We start from the raw sequence: 14,107 nt of genomic DNA, 5'->3' as shown, positions 1-14,107 counted from the left end.
ACGTGCGCAGAGAATAAGGCACTAAAAGAAGAAGAAGAAAGCCTATCTTGTTGTAGGGGGCTGAACATACAGGACAAACATCCTCCGAAACATCAGGAGATGGAGCGGGGTGCCCTACGTGGCAACCATATTTTGTCGGGCAGAAGACAACGCCCGTACATTTATTTGAGGAATGTGCGGAAGATCCCCAACGTGCAGGATGCATATGGCACCGGAAGAAGAAGAGTAGATATTAGCAATTTCGTTCCGCATAATACGACCCATGTACCCACTGCAATTTGCGGGGTTTGATGTTGGTTACAACGTCGAGGTCTTTATTCATTCTTTGCAGAACTTTGATATTCGCCACTCGAGCTGTGCAACGAATTTTAAATAGTCTTCATATACGACGTTTATTTATGTTTAATTTCACAATCAATTTTATCTGCTTTGGAAATCATAAACTTTTTCTTGTTACGCCGTCTGCCTCCGGAGGTTGGCGATCCAACTGGTTATCACAATTCTGCAAACTGTAGTTCGGAAGATTTCAGTTGAGGTCCTCCCGAACCATCGGCCCAGATCCTTCATCTATGAATTTTGTCTCCTGCCTTCGGATCTTTTTCCTGCGATAATCAGTATGAGCAGTCCGTATCGACTTCCCCTCATGATACTTCTGTTGCAGTGGAGTTTGCGCTCTTTGAGGGTCCGCAGCAACTCCTTCGCCTTGCTCATCCAATCAAGTACCTCAGCATTACTTTGTCTTTCCATCCCGGGTATTCGGTGGATGCGTCATACATAAGTACAGGGAAAACATCCTCAGCTAGAAGTCGACTTTCTAAACAAAAAATTATTTTTCTTCGAACTTTTAAGCAGAAACTGGTCAAAAATTGTTTATAGTCAGTAATTAGAGATTTGATCCTTCTTGATCGCAAAATTTTGCTCTGAAAGTTGAAGTTTCAGCGTTTTGAGGAGCGAGCGGATTTGAAAGTTGGAGCCTTACATCTTCCGCTTGAAGAGAAATTTGTGAGGGTTAAGATCACGCGTTGGAGATGAATGAGAATTGCTTCTGTAAAGTGCAAATATTGAATTAATTTACATAATGTGATGAAATGGAAGCAGATTCTTCGAGTTTAAAGGCGCAATTTTCAGCGAAAACACGGAATTTTGGCTTTGAAGCTTTTCACTTTTGAGTCCCATTTCCCAAGTTATTCAAGTGTTTCCTCTATGGTTTATTGCAAATTTTCATTTTGCAGTCGAAGTTTCAAGCGTGAACTTAGGCCAAAGTCAGCTTTGAGCCAATCATCAGCTTCAAGTCGAAATTTCTAATCGAGGTGTCGAGCTTTTAGGCAAAAAACTGTTTATAGTCAGTAATTCGATATTTTGATCCCTCTTGATCCCAAAATTTTGCTTTCAAAGTGTAAGTTTCCGCGTTTTGAGTACAAAGCGATTGGAAAATTAGAGTCCGAAATTTGAGACTGCATTCAAGAGCTTCCACTTGAAGAAACACTTTTGAGGCTTTAATGTATCAAGTTGGAGCTGAGAACTTGATGTTAATGTTAAATTGCTGTGTTAAAGTGCAAATATTGAGTGCATTTAGCTAAATAATGCGGTGAAATGAAAGTAACGGAAATAGTAAATGGAAAGAACGGAATTTTAGATTTGAAACTTACAACTTTTGAATCGCATTTTTTAAGTCATCCAAGTGTTTTCCTCAACGATTTTTGCGAATCTTCAACATTATAGTCAAAGTTTCCGGCATGTTCTTGCGGAGTTTGTCAAATTCAACATTGCGGACAAAATCATCAGCTAGAAATTGACATTTCTAATCAAAACTTTACTTTTAAGTCGAACTTTTAAGCAGAAAACTGCTGAAAAATTGTTTATAGTCAGTAATTAAAGAGTGAATTTTAATAACGTGCTGAGATGAAAGTAGATTTATTAGGTTTGAGGTGGCACTGTTTAGCTGAAAGTCAACTGAAGCTGGAAAGCTGAAAGTACGCAACAACTTGAAAGATTGATAAAATAAAAACAATGGATCCAAAGTCCAAATTTTTAACTCGAATGTTAAGCTTAAATTAAATACAGTATACATACAAGGATGAAAAAACGACACATAGCAAGAATTTTAGAGTTTTTGCTCAAAATTTGCCTTTAAAAGTTGAAATTTCCAGTTAAAAGTCAGCAATTCCAATTGAGACGGAACATTCCTGAGGTGAAACTCAAACATACATTTTTCAAATGTGTATTTGAAAAATAAAAAGTGAAAAATTTCAATTCCAGGTTTGAAAATCTGCCGTTTCCAAAAATTGAAAAACTGGGTCAACTCGAAATTTCAAGCTGGTATGATTTGGAACTGTAAAATTCCACTCCGAAGGCAACATTTCCACATGCAAGATGCAGAACTGAAATGCAAAATTTTGAGATTTTAATCGAAATTAACGTTTCGAAAGAAAAAAATCAACATTTCAGTTCGAATGTCGTGATTTCAAGCGAAATTGCGACCTTAAAATCAAGATGGGGAAATGGATTGCAACAAAGGATAATTTTAAACTATTAACATTTAAGTACTGAGTTAGAAACTTCAAGTTTCGAAGTGTAGCTCAAAACATGAATTTTACAGCTTTTGCCCGAAACTTGGATTTAGAAGTTGAACTTTCACCACGAGAAGCGTGCGAAGCATTCAAGCGCTTCCACTTAAAGACAAACTTTTGAGGCTTTAAGGTATCAAGTTGGAAATGAGAATTTCAGCGGTAATTGCTAATTTACAATGAAAATATTGAATGCATTTAAATGATGCGCTAAAATCAACGTAGATGCTTCGAGTTTCAAGCCGCGATTTGCCACTAAAGAGCCACATTTTGGATTTGAAACTTTCCACTTTTCAATCACATTTTCCAAGCGTTTTCCTAATAGCAAATTTCTAATTTTGCAATCGGACCTTCCAGAGGGAACTTGGGGTTTTATCGCAGACAACATTGAGGACGAAGTCCTCAGCTTGAAGTAGAATTTTGTATCTGAAAGTGAGCTTCCAAGWCGAGCTTTTAAGCGAAGAACTGACGCAAACATGATTAAAGTSACTAATTARAGATTTTGACATGGAAATGATTGCTTCATCTCCAAGATTTGTCCCTCAAAGCTAAAGTCTCAGAATTTTGAGGACAGAGACGGCTTTGCAAGTTTGCGGCCGAAATTTGAGGATGGAGCCAAAAACTTCCACTAGAACTTAGATGATGAGAGGACCTGAGAGGGCCTGACGCAAATACCGACCATTTCGTAGTTAAAGCTGGTCAGGGTAAGAACTTTCATTTTAAAAACTAAAATAACGGCCCAAAAACAAAATGGAACACCGACAAACTATCAGAGGAAACCAGCAAAAGGTATATTCAGTGCTAAGACTCAAATGGAACGAAGCGTCAGCGAAAAAAATATGTTTGATTTTACTAAGTTATTGTCTTGATTTCACATATTTTGCATGCGTTTGCCTATGAAAAAATAGATCCAATAGGCTACCAAACAAACATGGGACCATTTCAAAATAATGCTTATTAATAAAGTTGAAATTAGATTTTCAACTGTTAATAGATTTTAGAAATTTTGTAAAAAAAATATTTCTGTTACAAACAGAAATGACGCCAATTTTGAATCATACTGTTTATTCAATCAATAAAAAAAATACGTAACAAATATTGCACATTCGTGTAGAAATTCACCTCAAAGCACGGGGCGTCCGAATATTTTGTGATTATCTGATTAGTAGATACATTTAGATCAATAATATCAAAACAAGAACCTTCTGTTGTGTATCCCAGTTAACGGTTAGTCATAAATCTTTCGTTGAGTAAACATGGCAACTCGTTTCCGTCACGTGACATGCATAATGACTTGAGCATTGAACTCCCGAATTTTGGGGCCCAAAAACAGGCCCCCGCGATCAATTAATCCCGAAATCCTGGGGAACGTAGGGAGTTGCCACGGAAACGCGATGCGTCGTGACGCAATTGTCCGTCAGTTGCACTAGCAGAAACCTTATTGGATTGATGTGCTCGCTTTATTTTTTGGTTGTCTTCAATTCTTCTTTATTTACTCTCACGGGATCTACAGGGTGATTCATAAGTGGCGTCATTCCTGATGAAATGTTGTCTGTGGGTGTACTGAAAAAAATAGTAAAAAAGCTGTTATTAAAAACTGAGAAATTTGCAAAAAAACCGTATCATAAGGACGACAACGCAACAATGTTTTTCAAGACAATATGCCTAATTAACATTATGTAACCTGTTGCTTCCTAATAGGGTGTTTTTGTTGTATCAAAAATTCCTACAAACTGAACATTAATCTATGGTAATATATACATATGAAAGATTAAATAAGTTTATACTATCTATCTATTGCTATTTTGTTAAATATTTAATAAACAAATTCAGCTAAAGTTCAAATTATTCATGAATCTCTAAAACGCAATCCTATTGGTTGTGACGTCTGTGGTCATATAAATGGCGGATTTTTTAMGTTCTGTGCATAGTGTTTAGTTGTGTGGTTGTGTTTCATTAATTATTTTGTGAATTTAAATAATTTATAGTTTGTGTTAAACTAAAAAATGGCTTYAGAARGATTCCTTAAAGCGTTAACAAAMAATTTACCATTTGTACATATTTTTATGGTTACCGAATTTCAAATAAACGACGAACGCTTTAATTCAGCCTAATTTAAGGGTCTCAAAGCAGCAGCGTAAGTAAAAAGCCGTAAATTCATTATTAGTTACTCTCTCCTTAAGATACTAATATGTCTGTATTGGTTTAAGTTAGGTAAATAATATATAGAATTTCACTTATTCAACTTAACCTAACTTATACACATGGCTGCTTTAAAAGTAAAATGAACTCTTAAATTTGTATTTTTTGCATCACGAGAAGAATATGGTGATATCGGATTTGTGGAATTAAAACGCGAGGGTTCCTTGTACACTGTACAAGGTAGAATTTGCCCAGAACACAGAGTACGATTGAAGGCATATTCTGTCTGCCTCATCATTAGCTTTTTCTCGTACTTTCATTAAAATGATCCTTGCAACAAAAAAACATTGATTTTGATTTAGGAACATCACGTCTAGCTGCTTTGAATCATAAACTTTACGTGCATAATCATGGGGAACGGTTAGAAAAAGTTTGTTTGGAGCACTTATTGAGGTATTCTTGCATCCTGGCACAAAACAACACTTATTTTGTGATCCATACATGTCACTATTTTCCATTATGCAAGATAATAATAATAATCAATAAAATAATGATTATCACAATAACTTAAATAATAAAACAAAGCTGCAAAAACAACAAAATGAACACGAGACACTTTGTTCATATGACCAGCTACGTCACAATCGGGATAGGCAACCGACGATACGGATTCGGCAATTCTGGAGGAAATATCTGATTTAAATTTAAATTCGCTTTAAAATTATTATGAAGACTTTTTTGCAAAAAAAATTATATCAGTGTAGTGTTTGTCATAACTACTTTCTATATATCAACATTTAAAAAAGTGAAAACACCCTATTATTAAAAACTCCCGCAAACATGGAGAAATACAGAGTCATAATCAAATAGACCGGATTCGTTAAATGTAGGGATCTGCTATTTTCCAAATGTCAATATTGTCAACGAGAAGTTGTTCTTGATTGTCATCATAACCGCGAATTGATGTGTTGAAATAAACATACATATATATTTCTTATGTAAAGCGTCTTATTTGAAACCTCCAAAGCAAACAGTATTAAGGGCTCTATAAAGAAGCTTTTTGAGTTTTGAAATCGCTTCCTGCGTGAAGAAGATATGGTGCGTTCAAGAGAACGCGACCGCTTTGCTGTAGAAAATTTACCAATTTTTYTCAAAAAATCYGCAGAGAGCCATTTCTTGATTTTTTGAGACATTTTCTTAGCAAWTMGCGTTCGACCGAAAAAGAATGAACGAAAACACAATTCCTCTTAACATCTCCTGGAGACGATTCAGAAAAGCTGATATTTGCACAATTGAGACCGCCAAAGCAAAAATAATTCTATGCTCTTTAAAGGGGCTCTTTGAATTTTGAACTAGCTTCTTAYATGACGAATATATAGCCGGTTGAAGACAATGCGTACGCTTTGCAGGCGGAAMTTTTCCAATTTCTRTCCAAAAATTTACTCAAATAGTTACTCAAAGAATTTTCCAGTTATTTCATTAATTATTATCGAAGCTTTTTTTTTGACTGAATAAAAAAAACCAACAGACAGTTCCTCTTAACATCTCTGGAAAACCTGTGGAGGTAAAACAGCGTTTGTTGCGACTTCCGAATAAGCACTCARGACTTAAGACTTTTCTTCACTAAKGCTCCGAAATGCAGTTTAATCACGCTTATTTATKAGATTTTACRAATTTTTYATCAWCCGAGTGCGGATGTCTCGCGATGTCGTCTTTGTACARATGAGTTCCAAAAATGAYTCCTCAAAAACCTGTRGAGGGAAAAWAGCGTTTGTTACGACATYTRAATAAGCACCCTTGTCTTCATTGATGCTCTGAAATTCAGCTTAATCACGCTATTTTCTTAGATTTTACGAGTTTTTYATCATCCGAGTGCGGATKTCTCGCGATSTCCTCTTTGCACAGTGAGTTTCAAAARAACGTTACTCARAAACCGGTAAAGGCAGAAAASCGTTTGYTGCCAYRTCTRAAAAAGCASRCTTTYCTWYACTAGYRCTMTRAAATTCAGTTTAATCGCKCTATTTTCTTGGWTGTTACCCATTTTTAATCAAGTGAGTGCAGAYTTTTYGCGATGTCCTCTTTCYACAGTAAGTGTAAAWAAAACGTTCTTCAAAAAACAGTAAAGGCAGAAAAGCGTTTGTTGCCACASTGAAAAAGCACACTTTTTTTASTAGTGCTCTGAAATTCAGTTTAATCGCGTATTGTCTAAGATTTTACGCATTTTTAGTCTTCCTAGTGCTGATTTCTCGCGATCTCCTCTTTGCACAGTGAGTTTMAAAAAAACGTTTCTCAAAAACAGGTAGAGGTAGAAAASCGTGWGTTGCCACATCTGAAAAAGCTYACTTTTCTTCAGTAGTGCTCTAAAATTCAGTTTAATCGCGCTATTTTCTAAGATTTTACGCATTTTTAGTGTTCCGAGTGCGGAGTTCTCTCAATGTCCTCTTTGCACAGTGAGTTAAAAAAAAAACATTCCTCAAAAACCGATGGAGGTAGAAAAGCGTTTGTTACGACATCTGAATAAGCACTCTTTTCTTTACTAATTCTCCAAAATGCAGTTGAATCGCCCCCTTTTCTTAGATGTTACGAAATTTTAATAATCCGAGTGCGGATTTCCCACCTTGTTCTCTTTGCACAGCGAATTTAAAAATATATTTCCGGAAAATTTGTGTAGGTAGAAAAGTGTTTGTTACCACCTCTGAAAAGGCAATTTTTTCTTCACTAGAGCTCCTAAATTCAGTCTAATTAGCGCAACTTTCTTAGATTTTACGAATTTTTCATCATCTGAGTGCGGATGTCTCGCGGTATCCTCTTTACCCAGCGAGTTTCAAAAAAACGTTACTCAAAAACCGGTAGAGGCAGAAAAGCGTTTGTTATCACATCTGAAAAAGCACACRTTTCTTCACTAGCGCTCTGAAATTCAGTCTAATCACGCTATTTTCTTGGTTTTTATCCATTTTAAGTCTTCCGAGTGCAGATTTTTCGCGATATCCTCTTTGCTCAGTGAGTGTAAAAAAACGTTCTTCAAAAACCGGTAAAGGCAGAGAAGCGTTTGTTGCCACACTGAAAAAGCACACTTTTCTTCACTAGTGCTCCGAAATTCAGTTTAATCGCGCTATTTTCTTAGATTTTACGAATTTTTAATCGCCCGACTGCAAATTTCGATCATTCGTTGAACAGTGAGTTTCAAAAAGACATTCCTCAAAAACCAGTGAAGTAAAAATYGCGTTTGTTGTCTTTTCTTCACTAGTACTCCAAAATGCAGTTCAATCGMCAACTTTTCTTAGAWATTACATACGAGTACATATTTTTAACGATCGTTTGTCGCACAGTGTGGGTTTCAAACCATCAAACTTAAGAACATTAAATATGTCTCTCTCTAKATTCTAGTAGTGTCTAGTTTTCTTGCAGTAGAAGAAATCACAGTTCTTTCGAACCTGTAGTTTGATACCCTCWACTTATTCATTTMAATTTTTCTGAACGTAGCTTAATTTCGWGAGTTAATTTTTGCWTGCGTAGTTYGCTTTTCCAAGCCGAAAACCGAATTGTGGTTGGTAYGCAACTCTGSACTGTTCATATTCGCATCTAAAAGCTACAAAAAAAGAGTTTCCGTTGCAGTTTGAGCATTTTTTAGCAAAGCCTTAAAACCTAAACCAACTCAGCATACCAGGCTCCCCTTGAGCCAAGCAATGCAGGTGAAAGTGAGCTTGTTTCACTTTCCTAGATCTTCTTGTATTAGATCGATTGTTTTTCCAGTCGGATTCCAATGGGAAAAAAGCTGCAAAAGGTCAACGCCCACTTAATCTTGGTGCTTCGACTGTTGCAGCCTGACCCAATTCGAATCAGTTCATCGAAGTGCTGGTAAAGTCGACTCCCGATATTTTTTGGGGGTCGTCGACCTGGTACTGATCCATTGGCTTGAGGTTGACGGCCTGGCACAACCCGAAGTTTGTTTAGGACTCATGTGCCCACCCAGGATCGATCCGTATCAATACGTTGCTTTATTTGTTTGCTCAAGGTACCAAATAAGCAGCGGCGTGTACCAGCTGGCAAAAAACACAGGGCGACTGAAAATTGCTTTTTTCTCAGGGTACCTACATGCTCTGAGAGCTAGAGTATCAGAAAAATGGTTAATAGAATTTAGCGTTTGGTTCCTGTTCAGCGAGTATTCGCCTCAAATAGACAGGAAACAGGCGATTCTATCACTATAAACAGAGATATTTGCAAAAAAACGGAAGCATAAATTTGGCAACAGCTAATATCTTGTCAAATCCTGGTCTGAGAAACAACCAAAAAGGTTGCATGGTGTAGAGAGAGCCAACAGCCGGTTGCAGGTTGGATACTTCGATTTGAAGGCTCACAATTGCCCCTTTTACACTTGTAAAAAATGAGCTTGTATGACATTTTAATTAAAATAATGACATTTGAGCAGCAAATATGGCAACAAACATCAGTTTGAAGCAAGCTTATCGAGAGCGCCTCCTGCAGTACATGATTCGCTTTAAATTCGCTTTGAGACTTTTCTTCTGAGCCTGCCAAGTGAATACTGACACCCGATATATCCAATATTTTCTTAACCACTTACTGTATAATATTCTTGCTTTTTAGCAAAAAAATATGAGAGAAAGAGGACAGACTCAGGAGTTCGAAAAAAATTGGGGGGACATTTTAATTGGTTAACAAACTAGTGTGTGGGTTTATGAGAAAAAATGCACAAATTTGCAACGAATTATGTAGAACATGCCATTTTCCCTATAGGGAATTATTATAATTTTTAATTAAATGTGAAATGGACAAAAAATGCCCAAAAAATGACAATACAAACAGTTGTCACGAACGTCTAATTACGGAAAGCGCTCCGTGCGCTGTTGCCGTATGGTAGTAATATTTGATGTTATTTCTGTCAAGCATTAACCCATGTTTCCTATAGATGTAAATGAAAAATTCTGGGGGAATTATAGTTGCAAATATAATGCAATTTTCTTAATTTTCTTACCTTCAATGCGAGGAAATGTTAATATTTCACTTGCGAAGGATCGCTATATTGCACCTAAATGAAGGTTCACATCCATCCAACATTGAAAAGATTTTTCACTTTGTGGAAAAGAAATGGGCTGTTGATCGTGGACAAACTTTAGGTTCAAAGCTAAATGCGTATTGAGGATTGCTTTGTTTGCAGAAAGATTTGAAAAAAAATGTTGCATTCAACAGTYACCATTCTTGAATTTACAAACTGGTCTAAAATRACCTACAAAATATGACTCAAAATKGTAAATGCAAATTAGTTAAGTTGTTTATTATGTTTTATGAACCTACTGAATTAACCTATTGAACCTACTTATCGAAAAATTTCAMGTGATACTTTYCYTAAAAATATCTCAAAGCCGTAAATACTAATAATGTCAAACAGATTCCGCYTGCAAAACYGTAAATAAATTAGATAATAGTGGACAATTCKTTTTCTTCRAAATCTCTGCCWAAAAAACGCGCGAGTAACTGGACAGAAATGACGGATCTAGTACAGAAAACTGACATCAAACAACATGGCAACAGCGTACGGAACGTAATTAGATGTTTGTTTCTGTTACGTGTTCTGTGTATTTCGTATATTTAAGAACAGCTAACCTTTATTTCGTTCAGTGACAGCCGTCATATTCTACTGCAGGGACGATTATTGACAAATCGATCTTGTTGGAACCAAAAATTGTTCAACGTGTACGGAAATTTCGCGATATATTGGAGAAATCGCGCAGAATAAAACGTTTCGGGTTAAGTTTCCGTGCGAGTGGTGAAAATCGTGCAATTTCGGAGTCGAGTAGTTTAAGTGAACGAAATGATTTTGACGAGAAAGAACTGTTCTTATAGCAACTTCTGATAATGTATTTGCTGGATTTCAACAAGACAACAGTTTGGAGCTCCTGAAAATGCAATAAATACGTATTTGAATAAAGGAGTAAAACGCAAATGGACATGGATCTCCCCAAATGGAGCGAAAAAAAAATATTTGAAGATGCAACTGCACTTAAATACTCAACCAGTAGCGGCTGTCGTATGCTAAGAGCCAAAATGGCAACAGGCAAACTTGAGGAAAATAAATCAATACAAAAAACCAATGACAATCGACCATAACAAAAATAAGACAAAACGCTGATGGTTGTAGACGGATTCTAAGAAATAACCATAGACATCAATGAGAAACGGAACAGTTAGATATTAAAAAATCAATGAAGAACTGAAAGAAAGAACTTATAAGCAGGAATAAGAGTGCCTAAACAGGAAATCAAAAGAAAATAGACTAAGTGATGCGGCAACCAGGCTGAGGAACAATGGGCGAAGAAGACTAATTAGTTCTAATAAGAGAAGAAAAACAAAAGAAGGCATTAGAAAAATAATGAAAATGAGATCGAAATAGTAATTGGAAGGAACAGATGCCTAAAATGCTTGCAACCGAATTTAGAAAATGGACAACTGCTTATTTCACTAAGATATTGAACAGCAAGAGAACTAAGAGAATCAGAACAGTCTGACCAGGAACCAACACTCTTGGAAGCGGGCGAAAGTCAGGCAGCCGTCATGCTGATTGACTCGCCAGCAGCGGAACAGAGCTCTGCTACAGGTGAGTCAAAGGCTGACCGAGTTGTCAACGAAAGGAAGCAGCAGAGGAGCACAAACAGGACAAAGAAGCACAGAAGAGGCAACGGAGGGAAGGGACGGATTCCCGCCAGGGGAAACACCCAGCCACTCCGAAGCCAAACCGGCAGCGAGTTGTAGAATTGTAACTGTAGAAGATTCACGATACGGAATGCTGAAAAAGTGGATTTTCAGGTGTTGACGCACTAATACCAATACGTTGTTGCGTCAATAAACGCGCTAACGCATTTTATGATGCAGTGAACTCATAATACAACAAATGTGTTGGGAGATAACAGAGGACCTCGGTTTACCTGATGTGTAGTGGTCCGTCGGCCCATGCACCATGGGCTTTTAAGCAGTGCAACAGTTGGGGCATTCGAAATACGGATATTTAAAAGACGTCCGATCATTGACAGGTGACCAGTGACATGCAAACTTAACCTCAATGTGTGCAATTGCTCACACGTGCAATTACAATATTTCTCTTAATCCTAAGCTCGTTCAGTTCGTCAAAATCATCTGGTCACAACGAAAATAACTGAAGAAAAAAGTCCAGAACTGGTTAAAGCGAGCTAATGGGCGCGTAAAATATGAATTGAGAGCTCAAAAGTTTTTTTTTGTTTATCATTTAACTTTTTGTCGTTTAATTTTTAAATTTTTAATTTATGTGTAGTTAGATGCACCTGATTTTTTTTCTTGTCTCACTAGCGAATTTTCAGAGAAATAATCCGAATATTTGGGTGATTTAACAGGTGTCGAAAATGGTTGCAATAACACAGTTTTCATTTGGGAAAGAAAAAAATTTAGTTTTTGCGCCCGAAGTAGTTTTGGTTATCGGGAATCGTATGATGACTGCGCGCCGCCTTCACAAATGCGCTTAAATTTAAGTGTTATTCAAGGTGTTGGCCTGACATTTAGCTCATTAACGCAAACAGCGGCATCAACACCAAAGCGTCACACAACACAGTGTTACCCAGGCCTCATCAGAACCGACGGATGTGGATGTTAATGCTTTGAAATGAACAGAATTAAACATTTAGTTTAATGTTGGGTTAGTTAGTGGTACAGTTTGGTTTAATACTGAACTTTGGGATAATCAACCAACGGCAAACGTTTTGGACGGACCCGATTTAGATGATTGAAAATTCGTTCAAAAGCGAGTGATTTTGTCTAAAAATCGTATTTTGCAAACTTGAAATCAGTTGAGAAACTTGAGTTATAAGAGTTTGAAAGTCGAAATTTTTCAAGACAAACTTTAGCAATGCTTCCTTTGTGGATTTATAGTCGCATTTTTTTTTGGAGAAACAGCTGTATGTATGTAAAAGTTTTCTGCATAATTGTTAATATCGGGCCGATTTGAAAATTTTAAAATTTGTTGAAAAACGTACGATTTTCCATAAAAACTGAATGTCAGAAAATTGCAATCGGTTGAAAAACTCTTTAAAAGCCCACATATTTGGGGACAAAACTGTTTCAGGGCCAACGTTCATTTTGGTCACCGTTTCAGCGCCAGCGGAGTTTAAATTTTCAAAGACGCTGGCTGTTCCTGGAAATAGGCCCTTTGCTGCCATTTTTATCCGCCAACCAAGGGTTTTTAACTTAAAAATGTATTTTTTAGAAGGTACCCAGTGGTTTAAAAAAACTTTTGCAATTTAAAAAAAAATTTGAAATTTTCGAATTTTATGAAAATCGCAAATGTGCAACTCTTTCTCTTAAGAGTCGAATTTAGACCGAAATGCCACTATCCATTAACATAGTCTTCGTATATAGTTTCGGCGAAAATCGGATTTGAAGTTAGGGAGATTTAAACTTCCACCTACATTGTTTACACGCTTATTTGCCCATAACTCCGCCACTGTTGAAAATATTTGAAAAAGAAAAATTGCACTAGGTTGCCACGGGCATTCGCTAGAGCTTAGCTGTCTGGACAAAAATCCAGACTGACAATAGTTTGGGAGATAATAAACCCTGAATGTTGGCAACCGTTCGACTATTCCATCTGCGCATACCTCCACACTTTTGCCCGTAACTTCGTTAACTGGCAAGATATTTCAAAAGTTTCAAAACCCCCAAAAAGCCCGAATGAAAACGATTCCAGCCTTCTATTGGATAGCGGCAACAGCAAAGAAGTAAAACAAATTCGAACTCACAGTGTTCCACCTTGTAAAAAAATCTTTAAGAAATTAATATTAGTTGAAAAGAGTGACATTTATGAAGACTTTAATGTCGAATATACGATTTTCCAAGCAAAATATTCTCAGTGAAAACATTTCCAGTGCATTTAAGGCCGAATACCCGAAGTTTTGAAAGAATATATTTTTTTTCCGTGAAGTGGCTTTCTTTGTGTGTATTTTTTAATTGCACTTACGTTTCTTTTATCAATCAGTCATGATCTTAGCGTGGTGACAATTTTCCAATTATAATTCAAAAATTTACATATTTCATTCTGTTGATAACAATCGGTTAGAATCAAGGACAAAATCCGTCAACAATTGAATAGAAGCCTGTCCGGACTGCATCTCTACCACATGACCTCCCCTGTCCGCTAAACAATTTTTCGTTTCAGAAACGTACATTAAAATCCCGAAACGTTTCAGTTACCTGCACTAAATGTTTCAGAAATGTTTATGTAACTGTAAATGTCCGCCCTCAGAAACGTTTCGCTGAAACATTGCAGAAACGTTTCGTTGAAATGTTACTGAAGCGTTGCGCTAGACGTTATTTAAACGTTGCAAATAAATATTTTGTAACATTATACATGGTGTATC

General features: G+C 36.6%; 1 long non-coding RNA gene across 1 annotated transcript; it reads right to left on the bottom strand.

Annotated features, from left to right (window-relative positions):
* Positions 1 to 3,615: 3,615 nt before the first annotated feature.
* On the bottom strand, positions 3,616 to 9,952 carry LOC125504422. Its single transcript, XR_007281480.1, has 2 exons — positions 9,703 to 9,952; positions 3,616 to 4,130 (listed from the first exon to the last, which is right to left on the bottom strand). It is a non-coding gene; the product is annotated as an uncharacterized LOC125504422 (long non-coding RNA).
* Positions 9,953 to 14,107: the final 4,155 nt, after the last annotated feature.

This window comes from Dendroctonus ponderosae, unplaced genomic scaffold (assembly GCF_020466585.1).
Source record: "Dendroctonus ponderosae isolate FM_Combo_2020 unplaced genomic scaffold, Dpon_F_20191213v2 Dpon_F_20191213_484, whole genome shotgun sequence".
NCBI classification, from domain to species: domain Eukaryota; kingdom Metazoa; phylum Arthropoda; class Insecta; order Coleoptera; family Curculionidae; genus Dendroctonus; species Dendroctonus ponderosae.
The sequence above is the reverse complement of the archived record's forward strand: the minus strand, read 5'-3'. Positions and strand labels throughout refer to the sequence as shown.